The following is a 15,320-nucleotide window of genomic DNA, read 5'->3' as shown; positions in this document are numbered from 1 at the left end:
CAGAGAAGGAATGTTGCCTGGAATTGTAAGATGAAATAAATCCTTTCCCCAACTTCCTTTTGGTCGCCATGGTGCTTTATCATAACGACAGAGGTGTATCTAACATATTGTCTCTGTGATTAAGGCTGCACTTGAAGTTTACAACGCTAATAAGAATCCTACTTCTAGAGGTGCCTGATTCCCTTTGGCACCCAGGGTATTTGCCAATGAACGCAAACCAGCCAAGCTCAGCGCTGTCGCTGGGTGAGAAAGGCAAACTGTGGTTTCTCTTATCATTGCTTTTTCCCCTCTCTCTTTGCATCTCAAATGAAACAGTGGCCAGAGGGGGTAAATGGCCCGAGTACAAGATAGTGCTATTGAGTCTTGTGTGTGTGGAAGTATTGATTTCTTAATATTTCAGCTTTGAAACTCTTCTCTCTGTTAAAGTCAAGTCCAAGTTCCTGCCCTTAGCTTTGCTTCACTCAACGCCATTTCTTTTTCGTTTGGGTGCACTTGCTTTTGTGGGGTGGAGAATCTTGTCACCATCCTGCAGAGACACTACAAAAGGAGAAAGAAGCCAAGTTCTTTTCTGTGTGAGGGGAATGACAGCATTTTTACCAAAATTAAGTCTTGGATTGATTATAATAGCCTGCCTCCCCAAGTCTGTCCCTTTCCTATCTCCCTAGTACTCACTCTCCTAGATGCCCAAGTCCTTTTAAAATAAGCTTTTGCTTCTACAGATGTGACAAATGGATGGTGTCTTTCCTTCTGCTAGGGGAGGCTTGACTGAAATGTGAAATCATTTAAGGTATGCAGGAAACTTCTCCTTGAGTTTTTGGTCAAGGGTGTCATGGAGGTGCTACCCTTGAAACCATATAACCATTATTCTTGGTTGCCTCTAGAAGCTGGTGGTAAGACCCTAGTACTAAAGACCACACAGTGTAGTCCCAGGGCCTGGAGAGGCCAAGTTAGGACTTCCTAACTCAGAAAGCTTCCTCCCTGGTGTCTGGCTCTCACAGTATTGGAAGCTCTTATGTAGTCTACTGGAAGGAGTTGGGTGGGGGTGGGGATCCTAGTTTTATAATAAAAATCAACATATTTTAGTGTATGGATTCCATTAGTGAACAGGATTCCCAAAACCAGTTGTTTAGTTGAAGCCCTCGGCTGATTTAGTCTAAATGGTCTCCTGTTGGTAGGGATCTCGAGAACTCCTCTCAGAACTGTCCAATTCAGTGCTGTGAAGTCCCTTTGAAAACCTAGCCTTCCAAGTTACTTCCTTTTTGAGGACGGGCACTGTCAAAAAGGAGCTCGCTGTTGCCAAACTCGCTGTCCACTGAGTTGTTTTTAAATGAGCAGCTCTGGTTGGAGAGGTGGCTCAGGAAGTAAAGTGCTTGCCTAGGGAGCATGAGGCCAGGAGTTCAGATCCCCGTAGCCCACATAGACATAGTGGCTCCCTGCAGTCTCAGCTCTCAGAAGCATGAGAAGGGATCCCTGGGGAAAGCAGGCTACATTCAGGTTCTAGAGAGACCCTGCTTCAATACATACAGCAGAGAGTAATTGAGAAAGCACCCAATATCACATTTGAACCTCTACAGACAGGCAGGCGTCCTGCATGCACACCTACACATTCACATGCACCTACACACATGCAAATATACATACAAAAGCACCTATATATGTGCCATACATATACATGCAAATAAAGTTTTAAGAATGAGCAGCTTTTACAGGAAATAACTGATTCAATTTCTGTTGGGGGGAGCGATATAATTTAATCAAACATGCTAAACTGGTGTGAAAAGGTTAATCTGTATTACTGAAGGTGATGGGTTTTCAATTATGAGGCATTAATGTCCATGTACATAGACAAGTCTAGATTCCTAGAACTCAGAAAGTATGGGTTCTTTACTATTTGTCACAAAGGACACGAAGGGAACTGTTTGTTCCACAGTCAAGTAGGAGGCCCCTAGGAACCTAACAGTTTTTTCTAGAATAGAATGCAGGACTCTTATGAAAGGCATTGGGTGAGCACAGAACTGGGCACCTCCTTCAGTGGGCACCAAGGATCACTTAGCTAAATTGACACTGAAAAAATCAGTATGGGGTAGGAATTCAGAGGATGCCCCAGGGTGATCATTTGTGTTGGTGCCTCTTTGTTATCTGTTAGCTTTAGTTTATTGCCACTAATAGTTTGGGCATATTAGCAATCAATAGTAATTATGTCACATATTTTATCATATTTCCCAGCTACGAAAGTGTTCTAACCAACATTAACAATGCACTAACCCGAAGAGGAGAGGTGAAGAGATGGACGTTCAGAAAGATTACGCCATGATCTTTCTGCAGAAGCTCCACCCCACATAGCAATGTCCTTAGTGCACTGTGGCTTTGAGATGTCAGGCAGGGGCCAAGCAGCGTTTTGAGTAATACCCTTTATCGGGCAAACCATACTGTATTGACACAGAGGCTTCTCTGCCTCAGAAATCCTTTCCTTGGAGTCAATCCCTCACTGACCTTGAGGTGCGTTTTCTGTATCCCCAAAGCCTGTCTGTCAATATTCTCCCATTAGTCCAATAAAAGGGATTGCTTGAAACTTGACTTTACATTTTGTCTGACCAATAAAGGCAAGTAATTAAAAATATTGAGTTGGGAACCAAGATATATTGGGGATCGTGATGCTCCAGTTGCTGCATTCTTGAAAAATAATTTACTCCCGATTAAAATACAGCTTGGCATTTGTTTTTCCCTAAGTTGTCAGTCTAGACTGTTCTGAAAACCAACCCAGGTCTTCAGAGCCAGATATGCTTTTTCGTGCCATCTTCTTGGTCGCCTTCATGGGCAGAAGGAGGACAGCTGAGGCGCCGGCCTCGGGGGATGATGAATCAAGACCAAACTGCCACAGACTGAACCATAGAGTTGGTGAGGCTGGGCGGCCCCTGGGACAGTCTGAGGTCCTCTCTCCCAGTGTCCTTGATAAAACCCTAAGCAGAGTGACTCAGAGTGGCCCACTACACAAAGCTGTTACTCAGAAAGCCAAGGTCTATGTGTGGCTTCCCAGCAAGGTGAGGTTCAGAGGGAACCCTGTGTCTGTTTGAAGCCTTGAGCCATTGGTGATCCCAGTCTTCAGTGAGCACTGGACTGGATCCTGGAAGGTATGAGGAGTCCATGTTGTGTAATATATCAGTAAAAATGAAGGAAATTTTAAAAATAAACTGGTGTTCTTGTTGGATTTGTTTCTTCAGATCTGGTTTACTCCCAATGGCATTTCGAAGCCATAAGGAGAATTTTGAAGAAGGGGCTCCATCAAGATAGTATCCAGGAGGGGACCCTTCTACCTCTCTTGATATTCTCATTGTTTTGATTTGTCTAGGTCAGAGCAAACCGAACAGCAGTGCACTGAGTTATCTAGAAAAATATCTTCACAAGGTGAAGGACTAGAAACTCTCACGTTTCTAGGGAAAAAAAATCCACACCTGCATGAAAGTCTCTAAAAGGCTCACGGATTAAAACATCCATGATTGCTCAAAGTTGTAATGTTACATCAGGTCATATTATCTGGGGCTAGCGTTAGCCCTGTTGATAACTTATTCAGTGCCCACCTCTGTATTCAGCCTAGCTAGCACACGGAACCATAAGGACGCGTTAGCAAACAGCTTCTACCACCGCAAGGATCAATAATGCCATCGCCATCAGATAGCATCTGCAATGTACGCAAAGACTTCCCCCTTCCCACCAGTGTGATTGAACTCACCTTGCTCTGTGACTCTCCCTTTTCTGTAACTGAAAGCTTTGTAAAACTATCCCCACATTGGAACACTGTTTTGGAAGCAAAGTATATCTGTGTATCTGGGCCGAGGTCACCCAGGCTGGGTCCCTTTTGTGTGTCAATGAGACTTTGTTTTTCTTTCACAGTCTCACACTTGTATACATCAGGTTTTGCCCACCCTACCCTCATCTGCCCTCTCTTCTCATCCTCTCTTCTTCTCAACAGCCCTTCTCTGAATTTGATGCAATCATTTTAAACCTATAGTCAGTTCCTCAGTGGGTGAGGCTTCATGAGGCCTACCCTATGTATGATAAAATGCTTCAGGGACAGCCTTGTATAGGTTTTGGGTGGGAAACTATAGATTTTGTTGGAAATTCATTTTATGTTGACCACAGAAGAGAGTAGAGATGAATGGGGTGGTACTGTTTCCATCTACAGATTAGATGCTTTGTAATGCTGTGAGAGATGCTACTGCATTAGAGAGATGTGTATAACTGAATGCGAGTGAGTGTGTGTGTGAGTGTATGTATGAATGAGTATGTGTGTGTATGAGTGAGTGTGAGTGTGTGTGTGAGTGTGTGTATGAGTGAGTGTGAGTGTGTGTATGAGTGTGTGAGTGTGTATGTGTGAGAGTGAGTGTGTATGAGTGAGTGTGAGTGTGTGTGAGTGTGAGTGTGTGTGTATGAGTGAGTGTGAGTGTGTATGTGTGAGAGTGAGTGTGTAAGTGTGTGTGTATGAGTGAGTGTGTGTGCGAGTGAGTATGAGTATGTGTGAGTGTGTGTGTGTATGAATGAGTGTGTGAGTGTGTGTGTATGTAAGTGTGTGTATGAGTGTGTGTGAGTGTGTATGTGTGTATGAGTGAGTGTGTGTATAAGTGAGTATGTAAGTGTGTGTGTATATGAGTGAGTGTGTGTGTGCGTATGTTTGTGTGTATGAGTGTGTGTGTGTGAGTGTGAGTGTGTATGTGAGTGTGTGTATGAGTGTGTGTGAGTGTGTGTATATGAGTGAGTGTGTGTGAGTGGGTGTGTGTATGAGTGACTGTGTAAGTGTGTGTATGAGTGAGTGTGAGTGTTTAAGTGTGTGTATGAGTGAGTGTGTGTGAGTGTGTGTATATGAGTGAGTGTGTGTGAGTGGGTGTGTGTATGAGTGACTGTGTAAGTGTGTGTATGAGTGAGTGTGAGTGTTTAAGTGTGTGTATGAGTGAGTGTGTGTGTGAGTGTGTTTGTATGAGTGTGTGTGTGTGAGTGTGTTTGTATGAGTGTGTGTTTGTATGAGTGTGTGTGTGTGTGTGTGTGTGCGCGTGCGCACATGTTGTTGCTGTTGGTCATGAGCCCAGCATCTCACACCTGCTGGAAGGTGCTATGCACTGCTATCTCACCAGCCCCAGAAGAAATCATGAGAGAAACAGGTCCATATCCTCTGAAGAGACAGGCTCTCTAAGTTCTGCCATCCAACTGAGTTTTAAAAGTGATACCAGGGGCTGGGGATTTAGCTCAGTGGTAGAGCGCTTACCTAGGAAGCGCAAGGCCCTGGGTTCGGTCCCCAGCTCCGAAAAAAAAGAACCAAAAAAAAAAAAAAAAGTGATACCAGGAAATGGGATGGAGTATCTGTGTTCCCAGGTCGTGCTCTCTTACCAGTATCCAGCTACTCCGTCAAAGTTAGCTGAGAAAATTAATTTGGTTCATCATCTAGTTTATAAAAAGCTACATTGTACAGTCTAAACTACTTACCTTATAATTATTAGCGCTTCTGAACACATGTCATTTTGACAACCATATCTCAAACACCATTATTTTCTTCAATTGCATATGTTCCTTAGAGAATGTTTCAGAATGTAGAAAAAGGCTAAGGATACCGACATATAGTGATGAGAAAATAAAAATAGTTAGGTCTGGTTTTGAAGAACGGTATTATTTGCCCTCTTAAATAAAATTCAGAACTCAGAAATGAGGAAATTCTTTCTAAAAAAAAATTAACACTAAAAAGTTAACGTTTACTGTTTTATAATTCAGTGTGCTTACCACACACAATGCTAAGGAACCATTGATGGTGGATTTTAACACAGTTTGCATTTGAGACTTGAAATCCTGCTTGAGCAAATATACTAGACTCTTCATGAAACCCCGTGCCCCACACATCGCCTTTTGGTTTCTCTTTTCCAAAGGTCTGTTTTGAAATTAAGTCTTGAAAAACATATACGCTTAGTTCAAACAGATGCGGGGTTGAAACACCCGGACACAGGCCGGGCGGGAAGATAGAGGAGTCTTTGTGCATTGTTGTTGGAGGTTTGAAACAAAACTAAGCATCAAAATATTAGAACACAGTAACAGAGCCCCATTGTCACTAAAACTAATTAGTGTTCTGCTGTTTAATGCGAAAGCCTACATGCTGCCTTGACCTTTCCACACATCTTATCTGAGGTCGCACCATAAAACAGAGGGAAGCGGGGAGCGCCTCCAGTGAGCCCCCCGGCTCTCTGATTTAAGTAGTTCAATTGATTGGAACAATGCAGGCTGTGTGTAAGACTTATTTAAAGGTGCTGTGAATTAGGCCTTGATTACAAGAAGCCAGTGAATTAAAGTAATGCCATGCCAGGGAGCAGTTTTCAGGGCAGAACGACTGCCATTTCTCTTTAATGTGACACTGCATGGTTTAAAATACACTTAGTTCGAGTGCCTGACTTTGAAGGTTAGCTTCCAGTAAACCCCGCACGACAAGAGTGGATTCTCTGAAGAAGATGAAGGAGGATGTTCATGGGGTGGCAATGCCGTGCTAAGACACAGTTATTAACAAAGATAACCCAAGACACATAAGGGCCTTTCATCTGGAAGCCCCCAGACCGCCCCAGGCAGACTCAAGAGCTTCCCTGCCATGCAGAGGTGGTGTGGTGGCTCAGCAAGCACTGTTTCCTTCTGTGCTTTTTGTGGTGAGGACTCAGGGTGTTTTCAGAGGCTCATCAAAGGGGAGGAAAAGACGTGCATCTCCTGAGGCTCCTCAAGGCCTCTGTAGTGAGTTCCGTGGGTCCAGTGTGAGCACAGAGCCAGGTTCAGGGAAGATCTGAGTTTGTGTTCAGGTTCTGCTAGTTAAACATCAGCTCTCTGGAACGGCCTCTAACTTCTCAAAATCCTTGTGGCTACATTTGTAAAGTGCTGTAAAATTGGTACTTTGCTATTATGTACACACACACACACACACACACACACACACACACACACATGTGTATGCATGACCATGCATTTAGAGTCCAGAAGAGAACAGTGGATCTTCAGAGTTGGAGTGACTGGTGGCTATGAGCAACATGATGTTGGCACCAGGAACTGAACTTGGGTCTTCTACAAGAGCAGCAAGCTCCCTCAACTGAGGAGCCACCTCTCCAGGCCCCACACTTCTTTATGTCGTGAACCTTTTCCTATATGTGTACGCTGGAGTTGAAGCCTGGGAGTTGGGCACAGCATGCAATCCATCACTACCATGTCCCTCTTGTGAACCTCCAAACACTGTGTATTGCAGTGATTCGATAATTACCACAAACACATCAATTCTGGTCTCTTTTGGGGGCGGGCAGGGGGGGAGATTCCTTTGCCTTCTCTAGCTAGGCTACGCATGTTCTGAGGAAACACATTTGCCTCCAAATTTACATGACATTTAGATTAGTGCTCTGCAAAGGTCTCTAGGTGATCAGGAGGACACCGTGGAGACTGGATCAAGAATCAGACCTAACTCAATGTTTCTTTCTGGGGAGAGAAAATGTCCACATGAGGCAGAGGCCAGTACTTGGTCCTTTGGCCCTCAGACTCTTATAGTTATGAAAGGGAAGTGACCTATTCCATGCCTGTCATCTGATGTTGGTTTCCAGAGTAAATAAGATTAAACATGTGAATTAATTTTTAAAATCATGGCTGCTGCACACGCTAAGTATTCTTATCATAATAGGTGTGTAGATCAGACAGAACAGTCAGGCAGAGAAGTTTCTCAGCAGGCAATGGGCTGGGTTCGATTGTGGGGAGCTGAGCAGAGGCCCCCAGTCATCCTCCTATCAGCAATACAAAATGTTAACTTAACACTTCCCTAAGATTTCCCTCATTTGAACTAAGTCAGCCAGCCAAAGCAAGCCAAAACAGAAGATAGTATCTGCAAATTTTAAAAATGTAGTAACCAGAAATCAAACATGTCCTCAGTTAAAAATAGGACTCGGCCCCCATTTCTGGTCTCTCCTTGTTGTCTGGAGAGTTTTAACAATCCTCTCCTGGCAGTTAGTTTTAAGATCATTAAATGATCCTCATTTGCAATATATTTGCAGAAGATTACAGCCATCTAAATTGACCCTGAAGGAAGACTTATTTCATTAATGGGCTGTCCTGTGCTAATGCATAAAGCTAGAAAAATATATCTATTAAATTCTTAATGTGTAAATGATGTTTCTGGCTTTCTTCTTAATTACAAAGCAAAATGAGCCCGAAGTGCACTGTGTCTAGGAAAAAAATGATCAATGGTATTCATCTTTCAGGGATGGAACTTTCTCGGGCCATTCCCAAGTTCTGGCTGGAGATTCCTACTAGGGCTCTGAGGAGACTCCTCTTGGGCAGCAGGCCCTGGGAGGCCTTCTTCCACAGCTCTACGGCAATGTATGCAGTTGGGCAAGCAGGCAAGCACTTTTTCCTGGTTCCAGTGAACACAGTAGGGTAATCTGAGGTCTTAGAGATGCTGCCCTCCCATTCCTCAGTAGGCCCAATTCCTGTTAATGTTTCTTGATTGCTCTGGGCTTTCTGCATGAATGCTGCTGTGCTGTTGTTGCTAACTTAGCATGCCCAAGCCAAGGATGAATGCAGCTGGAGAAGACATCAACACATGTGTTTCTGGAGTGGGCACAGAATAATACATACATGCTTGCTTGCATGTATGCATTCATCCATAATGTTCCATGAACATCCATAATGTTCCTGAGTCAACTCAGGGGTGTTGACTGGCTCCCTCTGTTCTCTATGAGGCAGGCTGCATGTAATGGCAGGCCACATTTGTGTGGAAGTTTACTAAAAGAGCTGTTCAGAAATAGTGATTGTGCACTAGTTTCCCAGGAGTGTTGACTGTTAAGGACAGTAATCCTCTAGACAGAACGTGTGCGCGCGCACACACACACACACACACACACACACACACGTACACACACACACACACACGCACACACACACACTGTTCTTCTTAGGTTGTTTTTCTTTTGAGAACTTTAGATTAGGGAAAGTAAGCTCATAGCTGTCTATGCTGTGACAAATTAATGTGTAATCCAGAGCTGATGCCTTGACTATAAACCTTATGATGCCTTGATTTTTAGTTATGTCTTAGGCATCACTTAAAAGGTTTTTACATCTGTCATCCATCTGTCTATCTATGTATCTGTCTGTCTATCTATCTATCTATCTATCTATCTATCTATCTATCTATCTATCTATGTATCCATCCATCCATCTATCTATCATCTATCTATCTATCATCTATCTATCTATCTATCTATCTATCTATCTATCTATCTATGTATCTATCTATGTATCTATCTATATATCTATGTATTTATCTATGTATCTATCTATCTATCTATGTATCTATCTATCTATCTATCTATGTATCTATCTATCCATCCATCCATCCATCTACCGATCTATCTATGTATCTATCTATCTATGTATCTATCTATCTATCTATCTATCTATCTATCTATCTATCTATCTATCTCTGTCATCCATGGGGCATGCATGTGCCACAGTGTATTTGCGAGGTCAGAGGACAACTTGCTAGAATTGGTTCTCTCCTTCTACCGCATGGGGAATCGAACTCAGGCCATCATGCTTGGCAGTAAGCATCTTTAGCTACTGAGCCATATTGTTGGCCCTGTTTTACTTTCTAAGATTCCAAAATGTATATAGATTTCCCTCTTATTCCAGTCCCAATTTTAATGTTCATGTACACAAGGTACTTATAAGCATACAAAGATAAAATTCCTAAAAGGAAAATATGGAGGACGTTTGTGAAAAAAATTCCATGTTCCAATCAGACGTATTTTGTTCAGTGTAAGTGTGACTCTGGATTATAGTTGGTGTGAGTTAGAGGCACTGTGGAGTGTTCCAGCCGTGCAGCCCACACTGCAGAGAAAAGGCAGGAAAGAGGAAAGGGCAGTGGTTTTGAAAGATTTTTGCCTGTATTTTTGTACTTTTTTATAAAAAAAATTAAATGTTGTCTGTTCTAAAGTTGGGGAGGAGAAGCTATAAAGAGCACATTGGTTGTTTTGAAAGAGAAATACCCCAAGATGAACCCTGGCCAGGAGATCTCCTGGGTTCTCCTTTGTGCTTTTAGCATAGTGCCAGAGAAAAGAATCCACTGAAACAAAGAAAAAAATGTATCTTGTGAACAGTTTAGAAAAAAAAAAAAGCTTTGTTATGTTTCTCAGGATGAGAAATGCCCAGTTAGGAGAGCGCTATGGCGGTTAGGAGAGAGCTCACATGTTGCCTCTTGCGGAGTTCTCTACGGAGTTGGGTCTTGAAAGCCACCAGTGGGAGGGGGTCTATGCTATCAGATTCCTATGATCCTCTACAAGAGGCAAGTAGAGAACGTAACTAACAAAGATTCGCACACATCTGACCTATGGCCAAGCCTGGGAATAGGGCATCAGGAAACAGGGCTGCCGAGGCTGGAGATCTGAGCAGGGTGCTGGGTCCCTCACTAACCCAGCCGGTGAGCAACAGGGGCTTCAAAGTGTAGCCATATTTACAAATTGTAATTGTTAGAAATTGTCTCAGTTACCTTTCTATTGAGCTACCTCACCATGACCAAGTCAACCTGGGGAGGAAAGGGTTTATTTCACCTTACACTTCCAGGTCACAGCCCATCATGAGAGAGGTCAGGGCAGGAACTCAAGGCAGAAACATGAAAGCAGAGACAGTGGGGGAGCACAGCTTTCTGATTTGCTCCTTGTGGCTTGCTTAGCTGCTCTCTTATACAACCCAGGATTACTCGCCTAGGGATGGCATCACCCACAATGGGCTGGGCCTGCAGGACAACACCTAGCAGACTCATACAGGCCACTCTCACAAAGAATTTTATCACTTGAGAGGGCTTCCACTCAAATAATGGTAGCTTGTATAAAAATGACCAAAAAATAAATAAATAAATAAAAATAAGGAAGAAATAACTCAGCAAATTTGCTCATTGTCTTGGTTAGGGTTTCTATAGCTGTGAAGTGACACCATGACCACGGCAACCCTTAATAAGGAAAATATTTAATTATGGCTGGCTTATAGATCAGAGATTTAGTTCTTTATCATCATGACAGGAAGCATGGCAGCATGCAGGCAGACATGGTGCTGGGGAAGGAGCTGAGAGTTCTACATCTTGATGTAGGAGGCAGGAAGAGACAGTGACCTACCCTGGGTCTAGTGAGAGCATCTGAAATCTCAAAGCCTTCTCTGCCGCCACACACTTCCTCCAACAAAGCCACACCTACATCAACAAGGTCGTACCTCCTAATAGTGTCACTCCCCCTGGGCCTATGTAGACCATTTTTAGTCAAAGTACCACACTCATAGACACAGTCTTAGAATATAACTTTCCTGTCTTAGGTTTTTCTCCCTGTTATTATGGTAAAATACTCAGGAAAAAAGCAACTTAAGGGAAAAAAGCATTTACTTTAGCCCACCATTCAAAGTTCAGTGCATCAGGACAGGGCGGTCAAGGAGCACGAAGCTGCTGGTCATGTAACCATCACAATCAGAAGACAGAGAGGTGAATGAAGGGAGAGCTGCTAAGCTCCCCACCTCCATTTACACAGGCTAGGAGACTCTCTTTCAAGGAATGGTCCCACCCACAGTAAGATCATCTTTCTACATCAGTTAACTTAATCAAGATAATCCCCGGGGCTAAGTGGCTAAGAGCACTGACTGCTCTTCCAGAAGTCCTGAGTTCAATTCCCAATATCCACGTGGTGGCTCACAACCATCTGTAATGGGGTCTGATGCCCTCTTCTGGTGTGTCTGAAGATAGCGACGGTGTACACAGATACATAAAATAAATAAATAAATCTTTTTTTTTTTTAATAAAAGGTAATCCCGACAGGCAGGCCCAGAAACCATCACCCAGGGGACCCTTGAGTTTGTAGAGTTGGCAACCATAACCAGCCATAATCATGACCGACATAAAGCACACCTTTGCCTGTTTAACTTCTACCTATAAAAGTCTTTTCTTATTGCTCAGGCTCACAGAGTTTTGAAAAAGTGAATGAATTCCGCAATACGGTCAAGGGAGAGGCCTGCAACCATGGGCAATGTTGCCCTCAGGGGACACCAAAGAGGGGAGGCTATTGACATCTGTTAAGTAGAGATCTGGGATTTCTGCTTAGCACCCTATACTGCAAGGACAGCTTCCACAGCAAGACGTGTTCACAATGAACAGTAATGCTGGAGGTGAGGATTCTCCCCCACTCCCCACCAATAAATGTAATACATTAGATCTACATATCAGCATATATATGTTATACACCAAAACAGTATGTTGTCATAGTAGGTATTAACTAATTTTTGCTTAAGTATGTCAAATGTATGGCCCTGATCAGTGATTAGCCTTCTCAAATCAGGAATTCAGAGACCTAAGCCTTCTCTATCCTGTGGCTCTTCACTATGGCCACACTTAGCTGCAAGAGATGCTGGAATTTTTTGCTGAGCTGTGTACCCAAGAGGAAGAAGATGTGCTTGGGAGAACCAGAAGCTATTCTCTGCCATACTCTGTGTTTTTCTCCACCAAATAGAAATTTCTTTCCCAATGAATTCTGTCACTTTTCAGGCTACTGAAAACCAGTTTATTTTTTAAAAATGTCTTTCCTAATGGCTTCCTAATTGCTCTCGTTACCAACATATGCATAATAGTATATCACAACCTTTAAAGCAATTTTCATATTAATTTTCTCACCTTCATGAAGTGACAAGAGAATAATATTTATTAAGCAATTTATATGTTATCTTTTCAATTTCTTGTAAAAATCCTATTATATATAATCTTGACTTTTCATAAAAGAAATGAAGCTTTGAAATAATCATGTATACTAATTATCTTTTTTTTTTTTGGTGTTATAAAATGCCATGACCAAAAAACAACTTATCAAAGAAAGAGTTTATCTTGGCTTATGATAGCAGAGGCTAAGAGTCCATCATGGTGGGGAGGTGAGGAAGCAAACAGACGGCATGGCTGTAGGGCAGGAAACTGAGAGCTCACATCTTAAACCACAAATATGAAACCAAAAAAGCAAACTAAACATGGAGTGAGACTACAAACACTCAGAGCTTGCCCCCAGTGATATATTTCCTCCACTGGGACCAGACTTCCGAAAATGTCCCAATCAGCTGGGAAGCCTGTGTTCAAATACATGAACCTTTGGGACATATATTTCTCATTCAAACCATCACACCATGGCTTGCATCTGAACTGCATTCCAATGGCCCATGATGCTTAGGGGCTTGTTCCCAGCTTGGCACTTTAGGGAGGTGGTAGAATCTATAAAGAAAGGGGCTCAGGGCCAGGGAGATGGATCAGTCAGTAAAGACCTTTCCATACAAGAATGAAGACTTGGGTTCAGATTCCCAGGATTCATGTAACAGACAACTGGGTGTGGAAGTAAGTGCCTATAATTCCAGAGTCTCAGAGGACGAGACAGAAAATCTCTGGGATTTGTTGCCACCCAGTCTAGCTGAATCCATCAACACCTTAGCTCTTCTAAGAGAGAATCTGTCTTTTAAAAAAAGTGGAAAACTTTGAGCAAGACATCCAATGTTATCTTATGATCTCTATACACACATCCACCTACAAGCATATACATGCCCTCAGGGACACACACACACACACACACACACACAGAGAGAGAGAGAGAGAGAGAGAGAGAGAGAGAGAGAGAGAGAGAGAGAGAGAGAGAGAGAGGCTAGGAGGAAGTCTTTTAGGTCAATGAAAGCATTCCAAAAACTGTATTATGGGACCCCAGGCTCTTTGTTCATTTTTGCTTCTTGACCTTTGTGTGAGCATTTCCCCTTGGCTACATGATCCTGCCATGATGTTTATTGCTATAGGCCTGGGTGGTGATCTACACCACTATAGGCTGAAGCTTGCAGGCTTAGATTTTTCAAAGCCTACTTTATTTAGGGTTCTTTAATCCTTCAACCTCCCTTCTAGCCCACCAACCAAAGGTAGGGGAGAAAAATGGTTAATAGAACAAGAGGATTGTGGATCTATTTAGAGGTAGTTCTTTGGAGGGGGGGGCAATTTCAATCTTTGTTGTCAAGATATCAGCAGTCCAGTCTTATAGCAAACACCAAACACTAATCAGTAGCAGCAGCTTGGTCCAGCAGAATCTCCGAGGCTCTGCTGAATTTGGTATGAGTCAGCGGAAGTGACAGAAGCAGCTGGAACACCAGAAGAAGTTCTCTTAGAAGTCACAACAATTGAAGATCAGCAAAGATCAGTCTAGAAGGGAAGTGTTGCAAGGCATAGCAATGCAAGAGTGTCGTCTCACAGTCTGTGGAGTTCTACTTACATTTTTTCCAAACATCATGGACCCTCTCAAGTGTCTGCTTCAGCAAAACATCCTCTCATAAGACAGCTTCCAGAAAAATGTCACGTGGCACAACTGAGTTCCAAAGAGACCAGAAATTTCCACATCAGGAGCTTTCAACATTGTGAGCCAAAATGAACCTTTTCTCTTCCTAAGTTGAATATCTTGGACTTGTTACAGTAGGAGGAATCTAACACTGCTTCAGAAGCTTGGTAGATGTGACTAAGCTTGTACTATTCCTCTTCCTGTGATTGGTGATCAGATACAATCGTTCTTCATTTGCACTTGAGGAGCCACATCTCAGATGCTTTTGCAGTTACACCATTACAAAATGGCAAGGCCAAGACAGAAATGGCATTCTTCCACCCTCCATGCTGAGCGTCCTTCAGTATATACCCTCCAGTGGGCATCCATCAGTGACTGTGACTTAAGCTTCCACACACAGTATGCTGTAGCTATGTGAGAGACAGCTTTTTTTTTCTACCAAAGGTAAGTGAGCCTGACAAGAGCCCATAGTTTCTGAACCTTCCCTTCATTCAAACTAGCCAATCATGTCAGATTGTGAAGTCAAGCTCACTGAGATGAGTGGTAGTCACCACTTACTTCATCAATAAAAAATGGAGGCCATCTTGGCAGAGTGTGCTACTTGTTAGCCCAGTTTGGGTTGTAATGCACCCTTTTGAAAAAACAAATTGCCTTGTCAAATTATTCTTATTCGTGTGTTCCTTAGTGCAACCCAATGATTATTCTTTTCCAACAAACATCAGATAAACTTAAGGACAAATTTTCACTTCAGAGTTTATTAAATGGATGGCACTGGCTAAATCACTTTAATCTAGGTCAGCCTCAGTTTCTCTGTAAAATGTGGGCAAAAGATTTTTTCTTTTAGAATGTTGGAGGAGAAGTGAGACATATAAGGAAATCTGCATTCTAAGTGCTTGGTATATATAAGCACTCACAATATACAGTTTTTTAAAAGTTCCTGTTCAACTGTAC

At 42.7% G+C, this 15,320-nt stretch overlaps 1 long non-coding RNA gene across 1 annotated transcript in view; it reads right to left on the bottom strand.

Moving 5' to 3' along the window:
* LOC134479014 (uncharacterized) overlaps positions 1–15,320 on the bottom strand; it is a 28,192-nt gene that overhangs the window by 919 nt on the left and 11,953 nt on the right. The gene's annotated exons all lie outside the window — the stretch shown is intronic.

Source organism: Rattus norvegicus, chromosome 5, assembly GCF_036323735.1.
Source record: "Rattus norvegicus strain BN/NHsdMcwi chromosome 5, GRCr8, whole genome shotgun sequence".
In the NCBI taxonomy this organism is placed as follows: domain Eukaryota; kingdom Metazoa; phylum Chordata; class Mammalia; order Rodentia; family Muridae; genus Rattus; species Rattus norvegicus.
Note: the sequence above shows the minus strand (reverse complement) of the source record. Positions and strands in the feature narration are given on the sequence as shown.